Here is a 25,317-nt window from a genome sequence, read left to right as displayed (position 1 = left end):
CTTTACAAATGCCAGCAGCATAGCCAATATTGAAGAGAGAATTTGGTTTCCTGGTCTAAGAACCCAAATTGATTACACTTGCCTGCACTTACCACAGAGATCTTTTCCTGAGGAAACATTTCCGTATGTGAAAGCTTTTGGAGGCTAAGTTCATTAAATTCCCTTGGACCCAGGTGGAGAGGGAGCACCCTCAGGTGCCAGCGCCAGTGGCCTACCTAACTTCTTGGCCTGCACCAGTACCTTCCTCTCCACCCTTTATCGAGACCATGGCGTTGAGTCCCAGGACTTTGGGAAGCTGAGGCAGGAGGATCACTTAAGCCCAGGTGTTTGAGAACAGCCTGGGCAACAAAATGAGACCCCATCTCTACAAGAACACAAAAAATTAGCCAGACATGGTGGCATGAACCTGTGATTCCAGCTATATGGAGGCTGAGGCAGGAGGACTGACCTTGGGATGTTGAGGCTGCAGTGAGCTGTGATCAAACCACTGGATCAAACCACTGCACTCCAGCCTGGTTGACAGAGTAAGACCTGTTTCAAAAAAAAAAAAAAAAAAGGCCAGCTCAGGTACCCTGCCTGCCACGAAGTGCCCTCTGCAGGGACCTTACTGCCCAGTGCATTCTCACTTGCCAGACGGGGCTGGCTTAGGGTTCCTTTGGAAATGCTACAGCCTGGGGCTCACAGTCAATAATGAGTTGGTTGCCCATGAAGCCACTGAGGATGGACACATGCTGCTGCTCGAACTCAGGCCTTGCTGCAGATGACAGTGTCCTTGAAGGGAAGGACTGCTGGCTTCTAGGTGACGGTGCCAGTCCCAAGAGATGCTAAGCTCATGGACTAGGGGACTGGGGAAGGCTCACCCCCAGGGGCAGCTGCGTGTTTTTCTCCCTGTGAAGCACAGGGAGGAACAGAAATTCCTGCGGTGACAAAGGAAGGATACGAAGATGCCTCGGTAGGAAGCTGGCTGCAAACCCAGTGGGTCTGGAAGATGAGGGCGTTCCCTTCGTGGGGCCCCAAAAACCAGTTTCTCAGCACCTTGGATGTTTAAGAGGCAAAGTTACCTGAGAAAAAAAGCAACTTGCAGGCTAAAGCTGTGCTTTTAATTCAGAAGTGTGAGATTCAGGACGACTTAGGGCAGGGGTCTTCAGTCCCTGGGTACCCATCTGTGGCCTGTTAGGAACCGGGCCGCGCAGCAGGAAGGGAGTGAGCCTCCTCTGTGTTTCCAGCTGCTCCCGTCACTCCCACTGCCGCCTCCGATCAGCAGCCGCGTTCAAGTCTTTCTCACAGGAGCGCAAACCCCACTGGGAACAGCGTGTGGAGGGCTCTAGGCTGCGCGCTGTTTATGAGAATCGAACGCCCGATCGCCAGAGGTGGAACCGTTTCACCCCAACACCGTCCCCCAGCCCCACCCGCCGTCTGCGGAGAAATCGTCTTCCACAAGGCTGGTCCCTGGTGCCAAAAAGGTTGGGGGCTACGGATCTAGAATGTTGATGTGGCGGCATCGACCTGCTGGCCTTCAGTCGACAGTGTGCCGGCACCCGGCGCTGTCCACACCTGCAGAGAAGACGGGCCAAGCGTGGGTGTGAACTGCCCCCTCCCGAACAGCAGGGGCACGTCCTGGAGCGCGGGCGGGGGCTGTGGGCCTGCCATGCCTCAGTTTCCTCGTGGTGTGGAGGGGTGCCACTGTTTCTGTTTCTGGGGCTGGGCAGCCCTCTGCAACCCTCCAAAGCCATTCTTCCTGGTCGTGACAGTCTCAACACTGGAAGGAAACCACCGGAAACGTATGTCCTGTATCAGTGAAATCACAATTTTCCGCAAAAGAGAGTTGGGCCCTCGGGCCGTGGGGACCGTGTGACGCTGTGCTGCTCCGCATCCTATTAAAGCCAAAAGGTGTCTTTTGTGAACCTTCTGTCGTCACCTGGGGAAACTGGAGCACCATTAAACTCGTGAGCTGTTTGCCGTGTACGGGGTGCCAAGCAGAAAATTGAACCCGGATGACTGCAGAAGACACATTGTAGCCAGCTGTACGTCCCCATTATTCCTCCTTTATTAAGTCCAGACATGATAAAGCGCCCGCTCCTCCCTGGGGTGTGGACAAGTGGATGTCTAGAACCCTTGCAGGCAGCAATTATCTTGATAAATAGCCCAGTGGACGCGCAGCCTCCCCGTCCCCCGCCACCGAGCGCCGGAGTGCGGGTCCCACCCCACAAACAGCACTTGAGCCCTCACGAACGAGGCCGCACAATACCTCCAGGTATTAGTCACACAACTCGGGTCTACGGGAGAAAGGCTGAGACGCAACGAGAGGTTAATCAATAGCAACCCCTCCTGAAAAACGTGTTTTCAAAAACATCTTCACTTCCCACACTCCACTTTCCATTAGCAGAGCGCAGATGGAGCCCAGACGCCGGCCGTGTTGAACTCAGCCCGGGAAGGGGGTGGAGAGGGAGGATTTCTGGGAATTAGCAAGGTGCAAGGCCTTCTGTTTTCACGTGGGCTCTGGCCGCACAGAGCGCCCGGAGAATCTAACTTGCTCTAGGATAAAGGCGTTTCTCCAGTCGCCTCCTGCTTCACTGATAGGCTCCTTCTGTTCCTGTAACCTTGAAACGGCCAGTCTTCCTCCCAGGTGAGGCCGTGGCCAGCAGGCATCGGGGTGGCAGAGAGGGGCCATCGGCCTCCCCAGGGCTGGGATGAGTCAAGGGACATCATGACTCCACACAAATAGGTCAACGTCATGGAAGAAATTCACCAGCTCAGCACAGCTCACTGCTCAACAGCGAACCATCGCAAAGCCTCGGGCTCCTTATCCAAGCACGAGAAAAAAGCAGCCAGAAGCCAAGGCCAGTGGCCGGCGGGGAGCCACAGGCTTCCGTGGCTCTGTGGAGCTGTGTGTGCTCCATCACACCCTGTGTCAGACACTCAACGTCTAGTATGGCGGTGAGCCGGGACGGAGCGGCTTTGACGGAGAGGGGCCGCAGAGACCGCCTCGGCCAGAGGTTTCCTTCCAGGGAGACTCTGTGCCGCCTGGGGGCATCTGGGACTGGGGGTGGAAGGCACAGAGGGCATGACTCCTGGCACATAGTGGGTGGAAGCAAGGATGCTGAAGGGCCTGTGAGCTGGGGCCAAACCTGCCCAAAATGCCAGCTGAGCAAACCACGGGCAAACCTCTGCATTTTACATGGGAGAAACTGAGGCTCGGGGAAGTACAGTGGAGATTCTCGAATTGCTCCCAGAGAAAGATCAGCTTTGGAGGGCAGACAGAGGGCACCCGGGCACCCAGGGAGAGCAGCTTTGGAGGGCGGACGGGGGGCACGCAGGCACCCAGATGGAGAGGAACTGGAGCTCGCGCCTCCTAGTGCCTGACACTCACAGGGTCCTGAGCCCATGCACCTGATTGATTGTTGTTATTTGGGGCTTTTAGGAGACAGTCTTGCTCTGTCCCCCAGGCTGGAGTGCAGTGGTGTGACCGCAGCTCGCTGCAGCCTCGACCCTGGACCTGAGCTCCAGGGACTCTCCCACCTGAGGCTCCCAGGTAGCTCTGACCACGGACACATGACACCAAGCCTGGATCATTTTTGTTTTTATTATAGAGACAGGGTCTCCCTATGTTGCCCAGTCTGGTCTCAAACCCCTGGGATCAAGCGATCCTCCTGCCTCACGTCCCAAAGTGCTGGGATTACAGGTGTGAGCCACTGCACCTGACCACCACGTATCTTGTGAGGGGGTCTTACCACCCCCACATTAGTCACAGAACTGAGGCTGGAGATGTAGCTAATTTCACCATGTCACACGGCTGGGAAGGGCAGAGTGTGGATCTAAAGTCCCTGCCCCTTTCACCAAAAGCAGACACACTTCAAAGAAGCTTTTTCTATCTCCGTGTCTGCTCAAAGCCCGGGCTTGTTTTTAAATTAAGGCAGCAATTTCCTAAATCACCAGGATCAGGGCAGGGGAGTTGTGGTGGTGAATTATGTGACCAAACATGACTAGGAAATACAGCCTAGTATATCCCCCTTGGAGATTTAAAAAGTTCTGTGAAGTTCTGAGCCGTCTGCAGTGAAGGCGTCATGTGATTCGGTGTTCCACTCATCCCGTGAATCATGAAAAGTGCTACGAGAAACCCAAGTGCCCGCGGCAGTGCCTGTCAGCACTGACTCAGCCACAGGAACAGCAAAGCTGAGCGTGGTGCACACACACGAGTGTGTTTTTCTCATGCACCAGAGATCCTGAGGCTGCGGCGCTGGTGTCTGGACAGCATGGTGGCCCCGACCCTGCAAATCTTCTGAGTCACCTCATGGCCATGAGAGGGCTGTGGCATTGCCAGTGCCTCCATGCCATCCACATGCAAGGCCGGAGCGGGAGGCATGGCCAAGGGGACAGAAGGCGACGTGGGTGAGGTACTGGCCACTTCCTGCATGGATGGGACACAGGCTGCGTGGTGCTCCTGCCGGAGAGCAGGTGCTGGGAAGTGTCACGGCAGTGGGGGACAGTCTGACCACTCCACACAGTCTCTCTTCCCATGGAATGTACAGGGATATGAGGTATTGTTACTATTGAGATTTCTATAACTTAATCTGTGTATTTATGTCAACATGGCGTGTACATTATGTATGTTATTCGTATTTGTAGGTGACACATCGAAGGTACTACAAAGTATGAGTGATTTTCTGCAGCCTGGAGACTCCCTTTGTCCACCCTCCTTGGTGGAGGGGAGGGCACTCAATGTGTCTTTTGAAGCAGGAGCCCCCCCAGGGCACTCCCGTGACTGTTGGTGGTACGTCTAGATAAGGCGTTCCTGGGGCACTTCTCTGGGGTTCTCTAAAGGCTGTGCAGGCAGAACCATGCTGTGTCAGTGATGGGCTGCGGCTGGAGGAAAGGGGTGGGCACAGCCCTCAGCTGCCCTGAAGGCCCCGGTGTGGACGCCGTGGGGCTGATCCACATGGAGGCTCTCAGCTGCCCTGGAGGCCCCAGTGTGGACGCCGTGGGGCTGATCCACGCAGAGGCTCTCAGCTGCCCTGGAGGCCCCAGTGTAGATGCCATGGGGCTGATCCACATGGAGGCTCTCAGCTGCCCTGGAGGCCCCAGTGTAGACGCCATGGGGCTGATCCACATGGAGGGTCTCAGCTGCCCTGGAGGCCCTGAGTGCACTCGGCAGGAGTTGAGGGCATCCTGCTGTTTGGAGCCAGATGAGATCCTCTATCCTTCCAGGGGTCTGTGGTGCCAAGACAAAGCGGGATCATACCTGAGGCTAATGTACATGCCCAGTGCTGCCTGGGGAGTCAGGGTGGACAGGGCTGCAGCCAGGCCAGCCCCGGGGCAATTCATCCGGGCCACGCCCTCGTTGCCTCTCCCCTCCTCCTTCCCCAGCTGCCCACTGAGGGCATCGCCTGCCAGTCCTGGGAAATCCATGCCAGAGCAGGAGGAGGGGAGGGAAGATAGTGGTTCTGAGCATTGGGAAAAGCACGAGGATGAAGAGGCTTCAGTTTCACTTTGTTATATGACTCAACTGTTCATACATGTTATGGTGCATAGGACAGGGAGCGGAGAAGAAGTTTTCTTGAGGGAATCAGGAGTCCTCTGGAACCTGGAGCCCTGCTCTGGCTGTGCTGAAGTGAAGGTGCCATTGGACACTCGGGGGCACATGTGCAGCAGTCGTGAGGAGGCTTTCCATGGGTGGTTAAGGGACAGGGGACGCGGGACATTTCTGGTGGTCATTGGGGGACAGGAGACATCTCCAGCAGTCATTAGGGGCTGGGGGGACTTTCCAGTGGTCGCTAGGGAACGAGGGATGGGGCCTGCCTCCAGCGGTCGTCAGGACAGCATAGCAGCCGTGGCTTGAGCTATTGATCTGGCGTCGTCAGTGCCGGGAAGCCTCTGGGGCTGCCTAGCACACAGTATGGGGTCTTAAGCCACCGAAATGCCTTTTCTCCCGATGCTGGAGGCCAGGGGTCTGAGGTCCGCGTGTGGGCAGGGCCGGTTTCTGTCAAGGCCTTTCTCCCCGACATGTGGACGCTGTCTTCCCCCAGGGGTTCCACCCGCCGTCCCTCTGTGCGTGTCTGTGTTCTAATTTTCTCTTCTCATAAGGAAACGAGCCAGATTGGCTTAGGGCACCCTGGTGCCCTCATTTTTCATGAGTTATCTCTTTAAGGCCCTATCTCCAAACAGTGACATTCCGAAGTGTGGGGCTTGGACCTTCAGCGTGTGGACTGTGGGAGAAGTGAGTCAGCTGCGATGGTGTCTAGAGCCACGGAGTGGGTGGACACGGGGCCTTGTTCACCAGGACACGTCACCCGTCACCGCCTCTGTGCTCCCAGCACCCCTGTCTCTACGTCCTCAGAAGCGGGTGGGTCACAGCTCCGGAACAGCGCTGTGTGGAGCTCACCTCAATTCCTCCTTCCTGCGTCTTGCTCTGGAGAGGAGGTTTTGCTCTCCATTGGCTTGAAAACTTATTTCCTGACTTACCCCCTCCCATCTCAGGAAGTCCCCAGATCTATCGGAATCACAAGGCCTTGTGTCTTCACCCTGCTCAGCTGTCAGAGGCCTCTTTATTCCCTGTGCCGGGAGGGACGGGTTAGAAGGATCTGGGGACCTGAGTCCCAGCTCCCAGCGCGGCTGCTCCCAGTCCTCATGCTCCCTGCAGAAGGAGCCTCTGGACCCCCATGACTGCCCCACACCGCGGCAGTGCTGGTGAGAAGCAAATAGACCTGAAAGTAGGCACTGGGAGGCGGTCTCAGGCACGGCCAATTCCTCTTTCGCAGTAGTTATGGTCTGTAAGGACCCACAGACACTGCGTTAGCGGATCCCAAGCCTTTTCTCCAAAGGAAATCTGGGTTCAGGTTCCTGCCGGCCTCTGGTGAACCAATTGCTATAGAACCTGACTTAAAGACACCTTGTTCAATGCACTGTTGATTCATTAACACTGACCCCGCACCCAGCAGCACCATGGCTGCCCCCTGAATGAAGCTCCTCTGAGGCCCCCCAGCCTCTCCCGCTCAGGACTCCACACGGCACCAGGCACAGGGCCATTCCAAACAGCCAGGTCATCGGCGAAAAGCACCAGGTGTGGAAAGCTGGGCACTCAGGAGGCCTTGGAATGGCCCTGTTTACAGCAAGCGCCGGAATGGGGTGGCAGTGTGCCCTGGCTCTCCGTCAGTGGGAGGGACACACGTGTACCTCAAGTTCCTCTCCAGCCTGCCCACCTCTGCAAAGGACCACGCGTCGTTTTAGTGGGCAGGTGAATTCACAAATGCAGAACTTGTGAATAATGAGGCTCTGCTAAATACACGTCCTGGGAGATCAGAGATTTCTCCAAAGGCAGGCAGCCAGGCAGCAGGTCTCAGAGAGAGGGCTCTGGTTCATGCCCTGGCCCTGCCCTGTGACTGCATGGCCTTGCTGAGGCGCTAAACCTCTCTGCACGCCCCTGTCCCCATCTGTAAGATGGAATGATTTACGTAACTGCAGGACACAGTGTCAAGGTGAGGTTTGAGTGGCATCAGGCCTACAGAGCGTGCCAGGTACCTGAAGCAGCCTCACTTCCGCAAGGGTTAATTGCCGTTATTGCTGCTGTTTTGTTATTATCGTCCACTGCCGAACCTCGGGCCCACCTAAGGGAGCGGACTCGTTGACCGCCACGTCCAGGGCCCTTCCACGCCTAGGCAGGCGCTTGTTGAAGACAGAGCACCTGATGTTTCTGTCCTGATTCAAGGGCAAAGCAAATCTGTGAATCTTCAGGCTGAACATTTTCCTATTTGAGATCTGAACTAAATACAGACAGCCTGTTTCTAAATTTAGTACGATGAATCTCTCTGTTCAATTCTGGAGCTTTTCACTGTCACCAACCAGCACTCCCCAGTGAGGTTTAACGACGCAGACCTTTGATGGGAGCTGAAAGAGAGTGTCCTCTGTCAGGCCTGGGAGTCAGGGAACAGGACAGGAGGGAAGAGGCCCTGAGACCCTCTGCAGAGGAGACAGGGAAAGACTACGTGAGAAGGGAGGAGCTCCCCCACCTGCATTTCACTTGCCCTGGCTTCTCCTGGTGGAAAAGGCATGTGAACCATGGTGGGAAAAACAGCACTAGCCAAAGAATCAAAATTAATGATGCATATTTGGTGAGAAGGTGACATGGGGTAGAGCAACTCTGATTTGTCCTGGAGAGACATAGAAATCGCCGTGAATTTAAGAAAAGACTGAGCCAAACAGCCTTTGGAAAAGGGACTAATCAGGCACTCATTGGGAAAAGCACTTACCCATTATGATTAGGGTTATCACCTCAAAAATAAGAAACAGCTGAACTAGAGCTGGTGCGATAGACAGATAGTCTACAGGAATAAAACCTTCCCTGATTTCTGCTTTACTATTCCTGGCGGGTACAGGGGCAGGGTAGCTCTTACTCTCCTGGTCCAGAAGGGCTGCTGATGCTCCAGCCATCAAGTCATGCTCCCAGCAGCAGGATGGAGGGGACCAGAACAATGGCATACTCCTTCCCTTTTCAAGAGACTGCTCCGAGGCCTCATGCAACACACAACTTTTGCTTACACCTCATTGGAAAAAACCTGGTCACATGGTCACATAGAGTTGCACGGGAGACCAGGAAATGTTGCCGCAACATGCTCACTGAAAAACTGTGGCTTAATTAATTTTAGAAAAAGGGGAAAGGATATTTGGAAGGGAAATTGATTTTTTTTTTTTAAAGGAAACGGGTATTTGTAAGAGAAATAGATGTTTAGAAAAAAGGGAACGGATATTTGGAATGGCACATCAGGCACTCTGCAGAATGAAGACGTAACTAGGTGAGCGTTCACGACCCCCTGAGAAGGAATCTGGCACTGCCTCAGGACCACCACAGTCACGTCTTTGTGTGCAGTCGGGGGAGAAAGCACAGGAATGGGCTGTGTGGAAATGTCTGCAGTGACACCCTCTAGGTGAATCAGTGACCACATGGCACCACGCACTGGGGAGGTGGCCGGCCTTCCTAACAGGACATGGAGTTTTCCTCTTGCTTAAAAGAAGGATGAGGGCGGGGTTGACCTGTAATGGAAGTGGTCACGGGAAGATGGCTCCCCAGGAGGAATGAGTGTGCTGCCCAGAGAGGCTGCTTTCAAGAGAGAAGCCATCCTTACACTTGCTCTGTGGCCCTGAGTCCCAAAGAACAGCCCGTTTCACACAGGTGTGTGCCATGCGTGCAGAGGAGGGTTGTGCTATGTCGGCGTCCAGGCAGGATCCACCGTGTGCTTCCAGCACCTATAAAAATGACCCAAGAGGGAAGACACGGAGATTACCAGATAGAGCACAGTCCCAGATTCCCTATGGTGTTCGAGCTGTGCGGGGAGAATGAGGGAGTGGAGGCAAAGAAGGCCACGGGGTGGGACACAGGTGCAGGAATAGGGCACCAGGAAGACACAGGAGCAGCGTCCCCCAAAGGCTGGGACACATGGCCCTGTGGCCCACTGAGCCCCCAGCTTTTCCCTCCTCCACAGCTTTCCTCTGGTCTCACTGCCCTCCTAGTTGGGCTCAGACTACTGCTGTGCTGGGAAATATTTAAAATCCAGCCCAGGGGCTGGACGTGGTGGCTCAAGCCTGTAATCCCAGCACTTTGGGAGTCTGAGGCAGGTAGATCACAAGATCAAGAGATCGAGACCATTCTGGCCAACATGGTGAAACCCCATATCTACTAAAATACAAAAACTAGCCAGGCATGGTGGTGCACACCTGTAGTCCCAGCTACTTGGGAGGCCGAGGCAGGAGGATCGCTTGAACCCCAGAGGCGGAGGTTGCAGTGAGCTGAGACTGTGCCATTGCACTCCAGAAAAAAAAAATCCAGCTCGGGGAGTGGGGTTGCTGATGTGCATGTTTGCCAATTTCTCTGGTGTAAATGCTCCCGGAGGCAGATTTCCTTCAGCCAGTGCATCACTGAGCTTGCAATAGCTGCCACTGTGCAAGGGGTCAGCCTTCCAGACAGCATGACTCAAAACAACCCCCATTCCAGCATGGGCAACTTGGTGAACCCCATCCTGCAAAGAATACAAAAACTAGCCAGGTGTGGTGGCACATGCCTGTAGTCCCATTACTGAGGAGGATTGTCTGAGCCTGGGGGGCAGAGGTTGCCCTGAGCAGAGATTTTACCAATGCCCTCCAGCCTGGGCAACATAGTGAGACCCTGTCTCAAAAAGCAAATAACCTCAAGACCACAGATAGTAGTAAAATGCTCTAATATAACCAGAAGGTAATACTTTCTGAATGTTTATTACCTTTTTTAAAAAATACCATTTATTTAATATAAAGTTGTGTGGCTTGACTTTTGTTTTTAATAATGGTGAAGTTCTGATGAGAGGCCTGGCTGCTCTGACAGCTTCAGGAGTATCTGTTCATTTGTGCTTTGAATGTACGTTCACTTATGTATCAGCATACCTGAAGAAATGGCCCTCTTACTCCATGGGTGAGGCCTCTTCTCCACGGGATTAAAGTGTCATTAGTAACTTCACCTCTTGTTAAAGAAGAGCTAGGTGAACTTGCCACCAAAATGACTTTTTCACTCTCACCACCTTTGGTCTTCTCTCTGCAGGCCCTGCCATCGCCACAGCACAGCCCGACCACGGCTGGAGCGTCCTGAGCTGTCCATCACCCTTCGACCGCACGTCCGGTGTTGCACCATCTTCAAGGGTGTGTGGGGCTGGGGAGCATCCAGGAGGCCCGGGCCCAGCCTTCGGGAACCCAGGGTCTTTCCTCCGCATCTACCTCTGACCTCCAGCGCACACAGCAGCTGCAGGTGCTGGAAGTCAGCACCTAAGACACCTGAGGACATCTCCTGCCTTGAATGCCAGAGTGGACTGCATCTTGGACTGATCTTGTGGAGATTTCTGGTCTCTTGTATCCAATGCACGCGGGTCCCCGCCGCTGCTGGAGTCAGGCTGGTTGTCGGAGTGGACTCCGCACCCTCATCACACCTGATGGCTCTCTTTTCCACTCCAAGCTCACCACGCTGGGACCTGCACCACAGACAGCCCCAGGACCATGCTTGCAAGACCACATGGCTGGCTCGCCATTTCTGCCTTTCAGTGTCTGGGAGTTTTTCTTTTGTCTTTACTTGCTTATCGATGAATGAAGAGGAAATGAAGACTGATCAAGACCCTGCCTGGAACGTTTCCTCGGCAAAGAACAAAAGCAAAGCAAAGGATTCATCCAGTCAAGGAGTTGAGGCTCTTCCCCTGTGCGGGAGGAGAGCGGGAGGATGTGGCCCGGGACTAGCTGGGCCCCGCCATGCACATGTCCTGAGAGCTGGAAGCATCATGCAGCCACCACGAAGCAGCCCAGGCACCAGCACCCATCCCTGTGCTTGGGGATCAGCGAATCTAGTTCACCAATGGGCCATCCGTGGGGAAGGGATGGGCCCGCAGACCTGGCTGCTTAGCTAACTGCAGTCAGTCAGACCTCGTGCACGATGAATGCCAGATTGAAACTCATCACAGCAAATGCCTAATCTCTGAGAACAATATAATGTATTTACAAGGAGCTTATTAGATATTAGATGCACCTTTCCTAAACAAGGTGTTCTCTCACGAGGCTGATTTCTAGCCTCCTGAAGAGCAAAACCTGTCACCGACCCCAGAGCAGCAGGCAGAAGAGAAATTCCAAAATGCCCTAAAGAGCGAAAGGCTCTGTGGAAAAGACCAGGGCTTGTGCAGGTGGGGAGCTCACCGCCCTGGGAAAGAAGCCCTCACCTGGATGCCACAGGTGCCGGCCTGAGCCAGGGCTGGTGCTGATAGAGGAGCTCACTGCCCTGGGATAAAAGCCCCTCACCTAGAGGCCGCGGGTGCCACTCTGAGCCAGGGCCCATGGGAAGCTTCCGGGCACAGATACACACAGACTTAGCAGACAGGGTCCTGCTGGAATGCTCTGACATTTCTGGGATCTGGACTGTCCATGGGGAGTGTCCAGGAGGGCATGAGAAATACGCTGAGTTGGGGCCAGGCGTGGTGGCTCACACTTGTTTTCCTAACACTTTGGGGGACCAGCCTGGCCAGCATGACAAAACCCTGTCTCTACTAAAATAGAAAAGTTAGCTGGGCATGATGGTGCATGCCTGTAGTCCCAGCTACTTGGGAGGCTGAGGTAGGGGCGGAGGAGGTTGCAGTGAGCAGAGATCGCACCGCTGCTCTCCAGCCTGGGCTACAGAGTGAGACTCTATCTTGGGAAAAAAAGAAACACACTACTTTGGAACTCACTGTATCACATGCATCAAGGCCTATTTGCATAAAACAGTTATTCCAAGCAGCAAACATCACCAAATGCGTACAGTGTCGCCCAGTGTGACGTTCTCAGGTGACTGAACAATGCAACGAAGTGGACGCCTGTGCTGAGCACGTGGTCTGTGCTGCGCACCCCCCATAGCCACGCCTTTTCCTTTCTTCCGCCAACTCTCCGCATAGCCCGTGACTTTGGGGGAATAATTATTTACCAAATTTTTAAATCTATTTTTTCTCCCACAATCAACCCTGATTTCTCAGGTCTGAGGCTTGGGAAGCTTCATCGCCCAGGCCACTGAACTGCACTCCTGGAGAGGAGGCCAGTGCTGTGAATGCTTCTGGGGCCGTTTGAACCTGGAGCTGCCTTTTCTCTCCTACTAAAATCCAAAAAAACAAGAGATGAATAAACGAAGCTCCCGCAGACAGCATAGGGCAATGGACCTATTTCCTGAAGCCCCAGCGACCTCGCAGCTGACCCTTGCCAGCTTCTCATCAAACTCTCAGCCCAAGAGCAATTAGCCACAATCCACATATCAGCAAAGTTTTTTGGGGCTTGGATTACAAATTGCCATCGTCTCTGAGAAGAAGAGAGGGAATCTGAGAAGAATGTTTCTCCGCGGCTGAGGATTCACAGGCGCCCGCGAGCCCACCCTGCAGGGATCTTCGAAAGGTAAGGTGCGAGCCGGCGTCCTGGGTCTGCTGCGGAAAGGGCCTCTTTGGGGTGCATCCGGGTGGATGGTTCTGTGGAGCACCTGCTTCCGTGAGGATGACTGCTTTGTGCTCCCTCAGGATGGGGGTTTTGTCTCCAGAACTCACAGAAAGTTGCTGCCATTTTCTGTGCCTTCCAATCTCCCAGTTGCTCAGGTGAGGAGCCCTGGATGCATCGCAAATTGACCTGGGCCCGTGAGTCTAACTGATAGAGAAGAATCTCACCTGTTTGTTTCATGATTTGGAGCGCACAGGGCTCTGGGAAACAAACCAACACTATTAGGACAAATTGAGTCATAAAGAAGAATGTTATAAATGGGATCCAATTCGTTTTAGAAAGCATTTCAGTTTAGAGTACACAGCTTAAATAAACCGGCTTTTCCTGGATCTGAGAAAGAACGAGGGTTGGAAGGTGTAGGGTCCCCATGAATAGCCACTGCCGCCTTGGGGAAAACAGAGCATCTGAAACGGTGGGGGAAGGGATGTGGATGGGCCTTACATGTTCCATGTGGAACAGAAGACCCGTGCGGTGAGGGGGTTCCCCTTGGCTCCCCTTGGCTCCCCTGCTGCAGGCACCCCCCGGGCTCCTGCTCAGCTTCCTCGGGCCGGGAGCAAGGATGAGAAGCCCCCAGTATAGCCCTCAGACTTCAGGAGATGGATAGTGGGGCTGAGGGTGGGTTCTTTTAAGCTTTCACGATGGCAAACTTTTCCAAAGTCAAAGGTGAGAAGCAAAGCCTCCTATGTCTCTAGAACTGGCTATAATATTTCTAGTTTTGTGCATTCTTGTTCAGTTAACAAAATCATGTTTAAAAGTATAAAGCAATTATTTTCGGGTAAAAGTGGCCATACCCGGTACACTCGATACTTCCACACGGTAGTGCGGGCGTGGACACTCTCAGTGGGGAATCTCACTGTGTTTCCAGAGTCACCAAAATGATGATAACCTTTGACCCTCTAATTCCAGTCTCAGAAATTTCTCTCATTATTTCGTACGAAGCTAAATAATGTGCGTGAAAAGATACATAATAATGGACAGTGATTGGCAAGAAAAGGGTGATGAGGGAGGTGTCTGTAAACTGGTGCATAACTGTTGGACTTTTGTTGTGAAACCATTTAACCATATGGAAATCATGAATGACAATGTAAAATGACCAAGGCGGACACGGACGTGTATGGTACATGTGGATTACATGGATGAGAAAAATTAATTCACACAGAAAGGAAAGCCAGAAAGAAATGAGCGGCCTTTTTTAAGTCTGGTAATGAGGTGTATTCGATATTTTAGAGCAATTTTGGATATATTTGAATTTGTGTTTAGCCTCTTATTTTATGCCTTCTACTTATTCCACCTGTGCCGGGCAGAATTCCAAGTGTCCTCCGGTTCCCTCCCCAGCGTGAAGCTCCCTCTCCCGGTGTGTGGGTGGGGCTGTGAACAGCGGGCGGGCGGCCACTTTGATTAGGCCACATCACCCAGGACCATCTTACAGCCTCTATGCTGCCTTGTCTGAGAGGCCACAACGTGGGGAACTTCCAGAGCTGAGAGCAGCCCCCAGCCAGCAAACAGCCAGAAGAAAATTCCACTTCAATCTTGGAACCTCAGGGAGCTCAATTCTCACTGCAACCCGTGAGCTCGGAAGAGGTCCTGAGCCTCACATGCTATCACAGCCCCGGCTGCTGTGCTTACAGCCTGGTGAGACCCTGAGCGGAGGACCCAGCCCACCCACCTCCAGACTCGTGGCCCGCTGAGAGAACGAGATGATGTGTGTGTGCTGTTGAAAGGCGCTAAGTTTGTGATGATTTGTCATGCAGTATCATAGCACACAACACAATACACACCTGCTTCACGGTTGTTTGTTTTTTCTTGAATTATTTTAGATTTGTTGGATTTTTTTCTCTGAGTTTATTTTTCTCCCTCTACTGGTATAGCAGTTATCAACTGTATTTCTATTTCTTTAGTAGTTGTGGTGATTAACACAGAAAAGTAACATATCAGAGTCTGAAGGTAGTCCATAGATTTAGCATTGGTAGGTGACTTTAGAAATAGAACAATTCCATTCATCTCCTTCATCTTGACTTTTATGCTATTGCTGCTACTTATTGGTATCCAGCCTTGATTATTTTCCTTATAACTTACTAGACATGATTATTACTGCTTTATACAGTCAGTGTTTACTTGGGTTCCCCATGGGTTTACCATGCTTCACACCTCCACGATATCTTTCACTTCAGACCACACAGCTGGAATCACACACCCTTCTGCTTAATACCACACTCCCCGTTTCTGGCTTTCTGCAGGTGCCTTTCCTCCTCTGCATCTGAAGGATGATTTAGCTGGGTATAGGATTTGAAGCAGTCACTTTCTGTGCATTTGTCAGGATATAACTCTGCCTTTTCTGGTTTCCATTGCTGATGAGTCAGCTGTTGGTTTTTCCTTGTTTGAAGTACTTTATCCTTTCTCATTGGATGCTTTGAAGAGGTACTCTTCCTCTCATTACGTGCATTAGTTTGCTGTGCTGTATCTAGGTATGCCTTTTTCTTCATTATGATGCTTATGAATCGTGGGCATTTTTCAGCCTGTGCAGTCTTATCTTCTGTGAATTATGGAAAATCTCAGCTACTATTTATTGTCTCTGACCCAGTCTTACTCTTTCATTTTTCTTTCAAGATTCTGGACAGATGTATGCCATAACTAAATAATACCCTTTCTGGTTTTTAAGCCTTCGTTTGTATTTTCTGTCTTTTTATTTCTCTGTGCTGCCTTCTTTATAATGTCTTCACATCTGTCTCTTCCAGGTCATTAACATTTTCGTCAGCTGAGCTAATCTGCTTTTAATGCTGTCAATTATGCTTTTAATTATTATATTATCTTAAAAATTGTTTTAGGTTTCCAGTTTTCATGTCACCTGTCCTTTTACCCATATTTTAGATCTTTATTTAAACATATTAAACAGTCTATTTTCTGTGTCTCATATTTAACATCTTCATCTGTTGCCATTTTAAAGTTTTCATCTCTCTGCTGAAATTTCCCATCTGTCCATGAATAGTGTTCATCATTTCCACTAGTGCCTTTAAAGTATTAATCATAGTTATTTAAAGTCTCTGTGTGTGGTGGTTCTGAGTCTTGGGTCATATCTGAATCTGGTTCTAATGATTGCTTTATTTTTTAACAGTAAGCCTCCTCTGCTGCCTCCCTGCCTTCCTCCTTCCCCCACCCTCCATTTCTCTCTCTCTTTTTATTTCTCTTACATGTTTGGTTGAAAATGATACAATATGTGGGGGCAATACTGAGTACATATTCATGCATGGGAAACTGCAGGTCCTTTCTGCTTGGCCATTGAAGGCTGAGTCCGTCTAGCTGGGAGTTGAGCTGAGTCTGGGATTTCTTGCCTCAGCTGCAAATCCTCAAGTTTCACTAGAGGGGAGGGACTGCTTTGCCAGGTGATTTTTCTTCAGGTTTGCTTCATTCTCTGTTTTGGGCTTTTTGTTCTTACCATGCCCCATGCGCTTGCCTGTCCCACGGTAGTCTCCTGTGGTTCCCACACGGCTCCTGCTGGCCTTGGTGGATGCCAAAGACCTTCTCTGTTGTCCTGGGGCAGATTCAGCCTTGGGCAGGCATGGCCTCCCTGGTCTTGGGAGGAGAGACTTCTCTCAGCCACTCTTTCTGTCTCTGGGCAACAGGAAATCTGTGATGATTCAGACCCAGGATGGTTTCCTGCCCCTCACCCAGGGGTAGAGGGATTTTCTTTTCCCTTCTTCCAGCCACAACGGGTTTTCATCTGTGCTTTCACGGGGAGCGACAGTGTTTGCTGGAGAAGGGTCCAGGTGAGGCTTCCTGCAAACGCCCTCATACCTGTGACTCCTGCAGGCTTTCTGATCTCACATTAACCCACTCTTGGCTAAATTCCTCTGGCTTGTCTCTAACCAATGGGCAGCCCACCCTCCTCCTGTGTCGCAAGCCAGGTGAGGCAACACTCTTGCCCATCTCTTCTTGCAGGCACCTGTCTCTAGATTTCAGTCTAGTTGGATGACCTGCACCCTCAGCTGCTTGAGTTCCGGGGAAAGACATGAGGGTGGGTCATCAGCTTTGCCTTGTTGACAGGCATGAGCGGCTGTCTCTCCCAGCTGTCTGGATCTGCTCTTCAGCTTCCAGCAACTGCTCTCTATGGTACCTTGAGCCAGTTCCCTCTGAGTGCACTCCATTTTTTCTCCAGTCCTTTGCTATTCCAAACACCTTTGTGAAAAATAACGTTATTTCTCACACCTGGGAGTATCCCTGAATAAACAGCTAGAAGTGGAGTTGCTGAGTGGAAGGGATGTCGCATCCGCAGTGTTGATGTGAGTTGCCACGTTGCTCCTGCAAAGGCTGTAGGGGCCCCTGACACACAGCGCTCGTCCACACACCCTCACCATGCTTCCTTGATCTGTACCTGCCTAAGAAATGAAGTTCGTTTCTATGTAGTTTTAGTTCACTTTTCTCTTATTAAAATGTGGTCCAGCTTCCTTTCATATGTTAAAGCTATTTGCATTGAACTATACACCCAAAAAGAGTGAAGTTTTTTGATTTTTTTTTACTACAGTAAAAAGCTATTTACATTATCATCTATGAACTAAATATTCATATTTTTAACCACTTTACAATTGATGTGTTGGTCTTTGTTCTGTTTCAGTTGTTTCTTCTGGGTTTCTTTGATGATATTTTTCTAACGTCGTATTCTCCTTTAAATAATATTGGGAGGTGTGGGCATTCTTGTTTTCCCCTTGACTTTACCAGAAATCCTTTGCTACTCTCAGTTAGCTGTAGCGTTGGCTGTGGGTTTGATGTGGTCAGTCTTTATTAGAAGAAATACTTCTATTCCTACTTCTTAAAAACATCTTTTTGTCATGAAGCATGTTGTTTTCTCCCCCCAAAATGTAATGAAAATTAAGATTAGCATTGCATTTAATTTACGAATTTGTTTCAGGAGAATATGGCTACATATGTTGCTGTCATTTCATCCTATGCATAAATGGGTTAAAAGTTTACCGCCAGTCCTATATACCATGGCACTCCCATTCCTGAGTCCCTACTTAGATTCTTCTTTTACTTAGTGAATCCATATATTTGAGTATTTTTTCAGGAACAATATGTGGGCATATGCTTTCTGAATTCTTAAGTAAGAATATCTTTCTCTTGCATTCCCCCATGAACAATAATGTGGCTGGACAATGAATTCCCAGCCCCAGATTTTTACCCTCAGAATCCCGTAGTCTTTGCTCTATTGTGGCCTCACATCAAAACCGGCCTGATGGTTTTTCTGTTGAATATTTTATAAGTATCTACTTGGTTGCCTGTCAACATTTTTATGCTTGGAAATCAAATATTTAACTGGGCTGTGTCTGCTTACAAGTCTTCCTTTTATTGTTCATTTTACTTGGTGCATGGTATGTCATTTCAAACTAAAGGCACATGTACCCCAGAACCTAAAGTACAATTAAAAAAAAAAAGATTCAGGACTTCAGCTTACAAGTGCTTTCTTAAGTTATAACTTTGACTCTTGCGTCTCTTCCACATATTCCAGCCTCTTCTTCAGAAAGCCCAGTCCCTTGTATGTTTAATGTTGGCTGCGTGTCCTCTGAACCCACTGCCTCCTTCCCACAGCGTTTGTGACTTTGTTCATTTCGTTACTTTCATCCTCTGTATCATTGAGCCAGTGTTCTGCAGCTTCGTCTGTGATTTTAGTTTTCTAACACTGTTTGAAATTTTGCCACGATAATATTTCTCTTATTCCCTTCTTTCCATAATTGTTCCAGCTACTAGGTAAGACTAGCTGGTTATCTTATCACATCCTTCAGCTCAAGTTCATAGACTTCATGTTGTCCTTATATTTTATGGAGAGAGCAAAGCAGGTATATAAAACTCCCTTCTTATTCCTGTAGTTAATCTTTTTCAAAACTATGCTAGTCTTCTCCCTCAAATATTAGGTTTGTCCCTTTTGTATGGAAAACTGTTTCCATAGATGCTGCACAAAGAGTTGGTTCTGCTTTCTGTAAACTTGCCTTTGGGTCAGGGGAGGTTTACATCAGCCTGGTATTTGCCTTGAGTATTGTCTCTTAGTTTGTTCACCGTTGACCCGCATGCTCTTAAAATCCTGTTATCCACTTTTAAGCCAGTAAATCACTTGATGACAAGGCATATCATTTGTTTGGTAATCTAACAGCGTGGCGGGGCAGAGGTGCTGCGGAGCTGGGAAACCTGCGTGTTAGCAGCTCTGTTTTTTCAGTACGGAAGTGAGGTTTTGTCGCTTCCATTCTTTCTACAGAGTGTGGCTGGGTCTGAGTTTGTTACTGTTGTTACCATTTCTCACATCTGGCAGGATTGCTGTATTTCCTAGGAAGAAGCCTGTGCATCAGAAAGAATAGAAACAGGAGACGCTCTCACCACCCATGCTTGTTCTTGGGTCTTCTGACCGCGGTGTTTCAGATGCTCTGCTGCACAGCCATGAGCTGTTCCAAACAGGAGTGCGGCATCTCTCCATCTAACAAGGAGATGTTTTTTGGTAGGTGAAGCCAAAATGGTTCTTGCTTGCATTCCATGGCATTGCACATCTTCTCAAGAAAATCAGCTTGGTGTTCCACTGGGTACCAGGTACACTGTGATTGCTAAAAGGGTTTCAGAACTTCCATTTCTTACTGCAACACCTTAGCATGCAGCAGACCAGCCTTCCCATCAAGAGCCTGTGGAAGCGCATCACAGAATTGCTTTGACCTATGCCTGAGGGCGTTGAAGAGCCACCAGGCCAGCTGGAGGTACCGGGCCAGCGCCCTCACGCAACTTCCCGAGGCAAGCCCCTGTTCTCTATGGCTCTTGCTCTGGGCCTTGGCTGATCTATAAACACCACAGTCCACGAAATGGAAACTCTCAGCAGAGCTCAGACCTCTGAGGAGCTAAGGGTGCTAAGGGAGAACTTCTAGAAGTTTCATGGAACTCATGAGACTGAAAGTGGAGGTCAGGTGGCAGAGGTCCTTGTGACTGGAGGGACTAAGGGCCCAGACAAAAGAGGCAGACACAGGAGCGCAGGTGGCCCTTCAGCTCGAGGTACTGCTGAATCCTCGACGTTAAACGCGAGAAGCCCAGCTGGGCCAAAGAGCCTGGTGGTCTAAGAGTGCTTGGAAGACAATGGTTTGAGTTCAGGGCCCACTGAGGAGGAATGAGGGGAACACTCTGGACTACCCCAAATCAATGTTTTACTCAAGAGACCGGGGGCTGAAGGAGATTCCCCAACCTCGTACACAGGCGTTCCCATCTAGTAAGACAGCTGTACAAAACCTGGACAAGTGTGCCCGAGGGCCACTCCTGTGGCCAAAGCAGAGTCAGCTTTTGAGCTGACACTCCTGTTCTGCAAAGCCCTCTAAGGGCTGCTGATTTTTGGATGCCAATCATCTTCCAACAGGAATCAGAAGAAAAGAGGTGTGGTGGGAAGGGTTACAAATGCTTTGACTCTGCAGTGGGGATGCTCTAGTGTGGAGAGGCCGTGGCTGGGGTTTGATCCCAGCTCCGACACCAGCAGCTTTGTTCCCCCAGGGCAATGACTTTCTTGTCTGAAGGGAGTGGACTGCCCAGCTCTCTCTGGAGATCCGTTTGGCTCTGAATTGGGGTGCTGGGGACTGCAGTAGAATTAAGTTTCATTGCTATGCATGCAGTGATGCCATCATTAAGCTTGACATGAGGCTGGACAGTTATGGCGTTGGGCTAGTATAAAAGATATCCAGATGTGGCAGATTTGCATATTTATGCCTCACTGCTATTCTCAGGGAATCTGAAATGTGGGAATTGTATTCACGCCAGTTGTGGGCCTGCAGTGTCATGGTGCAGGGTCTGCTGGTCATGTGGAGGAGCGCGTTGCACAGCCCAAGTCCAGCGGTTGGCATTATTGTTGTCTCCTTGAACCTCCAAATCCCTGAAATGCCTCATCAGCCATTAAATACTTGGGAAATGTCTGTGTATTTAGTGAAATTGGTGAAGTAATCACATTAATTTCAAGTGCAGAATGAAGGTAGCCTCAGCCATGGTGCAATTAAGAGGTGGAAAAATTGCTTACATCCAGGAAAACCATTGAGACAGGAGCATGCATAAATTGTGCCTGCGTCAAGTTAGGCCCAGGGTGTCTCCAGGCCCAGCTGCCTCCAGTGCTCAGCTCCACCACCTCCTTAAGACTAACCTACTCCAGTCCATGGTTGTGTAGAAATAGAGGAAGCTCATCCAGAGGAGAAAAGCAGAGCTCCCTGACTTGCTGTAGCAGGGGCCAGCCATCATCACTGCATGTGGAAGAGTCTCTCACGCAGGCGGAGGATCAGGAAAGCTTCAGAATGGAAGAGGGCAGGGCTCAGGTGTGCCCGCATGGAAGGCTGTTGGCCTGAGGACGCTGGCAGCGGCAGACTCAAAGCAGGGATCCTGTGTGGGTGGCGAGGGGTACGTGTTGGCTTTCTCTATTGGTGCTGAGTTAGAGGCAGGGACAGAAGTTACAAAGGCCAGCTATAAACCAAGTGCTGAACACGAGGGGCTGAGTGTTATGGGGTGGTTGTCGGATTCCCTGCATGGTTCCTAGAGGCTGGCAGCAGCCTGGCTTCCTGGGTCAGGTGCTGTGGGTAATGGATGGGTTCCGGGAAGGCTGCTGCGGCTGTGGGTGAGATTTCCATCTTTCTGACGACCGGGCCATTGTCTGTTGGTCTACTCGGTCTCTCCATTTGTAAACGTAGACGGTGAGACCAAGGTCTTTCCAAAACTTTAGGGAAATCAAGATCGTGCCCAGTTCAGTCAACTCATTGAAGTATCCTAAAAATCTTTGTAGGATGAAAGAAACACTCACATCTGAGCAGGGAGAGTGGGATGACATTCCGTTCTCGTGTAAAGGACACACACTCTAGTGGGTTATACGTGATCCCATAACAAAGGGGCAGAGGTCTGGGGGGCCTAGACCCTGGGGACAAAAGATCAGGCTTGAGGCTTCCAATGAGATTTTGGGTGATAGAAACAGTGGGCGGGGGAGGACGAACGAGCACCCCAGACTACCCAGCACCTACCGTGCGGACAGTGTCATGTCCGAGCACACTTTGATGAATGACATGACTTGATTTTAAGATGACTTAACTCTGGTGAGGGTGTGCCCTGGAGAGCATGGACGGGAATATCTCAGTTACCGAAAAGTGCAGACATGGTCTTCCTGTCCTCTGTGAAGTTGGGTTGCCTGAGGGCAGACGGGTAAAGCCCAGTTTATGGGCATCCAGAAGACCAGACAGGTCCTTCCTCAAGGAGATCTTGATCCAGGGGTCCCTGGGAGCTTGGCCCTCAGGCGTCACCCTCAGCCTCTCTCTGGTGCCTTTGAAGCAATACCACAGCCCTCTTGGGGTGGCCATAGAATCCCTCAGCCATGCTGTGCTGAGCCACATGGGCGCTCGAGGGAAAAGAAAAGTCAGTGATTCTCATGCTATCTTTATTCCCCATTTTGATATTTTGCTTTTCACGGATTTTTCCACTGACATATGTAAACACTGCATTAAGATATTCTTTCTCTCAGTGCCGTTTTGCACCCAAGTGACTGTCTGGCCTGAGCCTGGTCCTGCCCACAGTGTCCTGAAGGCCATGACAGAATGCTGGGTCTCTTCCTCCCTGAGATGTACCTCTCTTTAATGTATGCGTTCCAAAGCCAGCTGCTCAGCCAAGCCCTGATGAGAGGGAAAATGCGTGGTTGAAAATTCATGGTAAGCGAGAACATAATGAAATACAAATCGAGCGATGCGACATTGCTCCACATTTTAGAAGTCACAGCAGCAGAGAGACCCACTTAACATTCTGTTACTGGGGGCAGATGCCTTCCTGCTTTTGAGCTTGGGAAACGCAGGGGCTGCTAGACAGAGTTTCAGACACAGCAGGCCCTGTTACCAAGTGAGAACAGAGCAAGACGGGTGGGTGCTGGCCACATGGACCAGGAAGTGACAGCCTCGTGCACAGGAGGCCACCCTGTCCACCCGGCAACCTCACTGTCCGATGCAGGGAAGCTGTTCTCAGACTGAATTGAACCCTCCTCCTCCTTGTGTGTCATTCTCGGGTGGTCAGTGGCAGATCAGCAGAGGCCACCTCTGTGCAGGGCACGTGGTGAAGAATCGATGATGCCAAGGATGACAGGGATATTTCAATGCCCTGGAAGGAGAAAAGTGTAGAAAGAGCCTGACGGGGTGGACACTGGTCTGTGCAGGGCATAGGCCTCTAGGAAGAATGGCACTGCCCCCCCGAAAGTGGCTCCAGTGCGGGCCGCTGCACGGGAGGGAGGTTCCCCGGCTGCTTCCAGGGGACACTGCGGAGAACACGGGCGGCAGGGTGAGTCCGCTGGCTGCTGTGTAATGTGCAGGATGCCTGGCCAACTCTCCATTTTGGATAAGCAATTGAAGGCTTTTCTAGTCTAAGTGTGACCCAAACGGTACACGAGCATCCTGTAATTTTACTTGCTGCCTCTGGCCATCCCAAGTGTCAAGGCTCTGAAAGCAGAGGACATGAAAGCCCCCACGTGTGTCTCCCATGCAAGATGGCTGGCAGCTGTTGAGAGCCCGGGCGGGGACACGTGGGTGTCCCAGCAGGGCCGTCGGGAGCCCGGGAACCTGGGTGGCTTTAGCTCCAGGTCTTTGTCATTTCCCAAGAAAAGCTTCCAAGTCAGAAAGAGGCAGGAGGAGGGAGGAGTTTCAGAGAAAAGGGAAGGGGATGATTAAGGGGCTGTGGGGCTGCTTGATTTATGGCTTATGGGTAGAAACAGAAAGAGCTAGATAGGATTTACCTTAATTGTACATTGACTAGTTGCTCAAAGATTTGTGACAGAGATGAATGCCAGTAAATATCTTTCTGGGCAAAAGCGTCCAAGGTGATTAAACTCTGCTAGAATCAAGGACAATGCAACACGGTTAAGAAAAGAGAGGAGAACATTAATACGATGAGGGATTTTTCTCCGAAAACTTACTGTACGCTTATCCGTCATGGGTCCCGCACGCCACATTGATCTCTGATGCTTCACTTGCTAACTGGCTCTTTGGATGTTTTCCCTGTTTCTGAAAACTTTGTTCCAGTCCTTTGGAAGTCACTGTGGAGTGGGGGTTTGGTGAAGGAAAGAGGTCTCCAGGGATGTTTCTCTTTCTGAGACACGAAGTAAACACTGTGTCGGGAGAAGTGCAGAATTTTAGGGAAGGGTGAAAACACCCTGGGAAAGAGGGGCGGGCAGGCAGGAGGCGGCAGCACCGGGGTAGCTACAGTTTGCTCACGGACACACATCTTTGGGACTTACTTCATGCTAGGGTCTCCAGGGAAGGAACCGGACAAAGGTGCCAGGGAGAAGCTTCTATTTTGAAGGTCTTTCTTAGTGGCAAGCACGTGGTTCTGAACCTGGGCCGCTACTGCAGGATCCAATTTTGCTCTCATCAGGGCTTGGCGGAGAGCTTCCTGCACCGCATGGCTGGCGGGTGAGAGCAGGGCTGACGCCACAGTGCGTGAACCGGCCCCGCAGCCACCCCGCACCCCATCTGCAGCAGCTCCGTTGACCCAGGTAAAGTGATGAACGCTGGGCGCCTTCATGAGAGGGGCCTTCAAAGAATGCCCTGGCTTCTGGTGCTGGTGCCAGAAATGGTCTAGGAAAGTTACTCTTCCAGACAACAGCTTCGTCAACCATTTTGAACCCATGAGCTATTTCAATTTTTGAAACATGTCATTTATTGCACGTTCTTAGGAATACAGTGTTGTTTGAGAATTTGGAGAGGGAAATTCTTAGGATATGCACATTACACGTTTTGGGATGTACCGTCATGATTTTTCTTGAGAGCAATAAAGGCAAGAAAAAGAACCCCTCAGCTGGAGTTGCTGCAACTCACCTAGCAGGCCGACTCGCTGTGGTTTCCGGCCGGGAGACAGTTGCTCCTACCTGCCTGTGTGCTGGAAGGTTCGAGGCTGAGTGGCCCTTCCAGCGTGGAGAAGCGAGTTTGATGCACGTTTCCTTCACGTCCATTGGTTAGCAGGTATGAGCTTGCTGAAGGCTGCCCCAGGGACAGGACTGATACAGAATCAGAATCTTGGTTTTATAGAAAATGCAGCTAATAATCCTCTGTGTAGAAATGGGTTTGTAAGAATGTTGTAATATGTATTATGTGTGCACCACTAATTCTTCTCAGAACAACTGTGAATATGTCCGTCTTTTATTTGCTGGGTTGTTTTTATTATTTGTCACTTACTTAGTTCGGCAATTAGAATATAAGCTTCGAGGCAAGAACGTATATTAATAATTATAATTAGGTTTCAGAAAAATTAAAGCCAAGTGAAAATAAATGGCTCCATCGCTAGAAGAAAATTGCTGCTTTG

The 25,317-nt window shown here is 50.7% G+C and overlaps 1 long non-coding RNA gene across 1 annotated transcript in view; it reads left to right on the top strand.

Annotated features, from left to right (window-relative positions):
* The window catches only part of LOC141581582 (uncharacterized), a 451,221-nt gene extending 438,267 nt beyond the window's left edge, over nucleotides 1-12,954 (top strand). Inside the window, exon 4 of the long non-coding RNA XR_012514268.1 lies at nucleotides 10,559-12,954. This is a non-coding gene — a long non-coding RNA (uncharacterized LOC141581582). The remainder of the gene's footprint in view (nucleotides 1-10,558) is intronic.
* The last annotated feature ends 12,363 nt before the right edge of the window (nucleotides 12,955-25,317 follow it).

This window comes from Saimiri boliviensis, chromosome 16, assembly GCF_048565385.1.
Source record: "Saimiri boliviensis isolate mSaiBol1 chromosome 16, mSaiBol1.pri, whole genome shotgun sequence".
NCBI classification, from domain to species: Eukaryota; Metazoa; Chordata; class Mammalia; order Primates; family Cebidae; genus Saimiri; species Saimiri boliviensis.
This window is presented reverse-complemented; position numbering and strand designations above follow the sequence as displayed.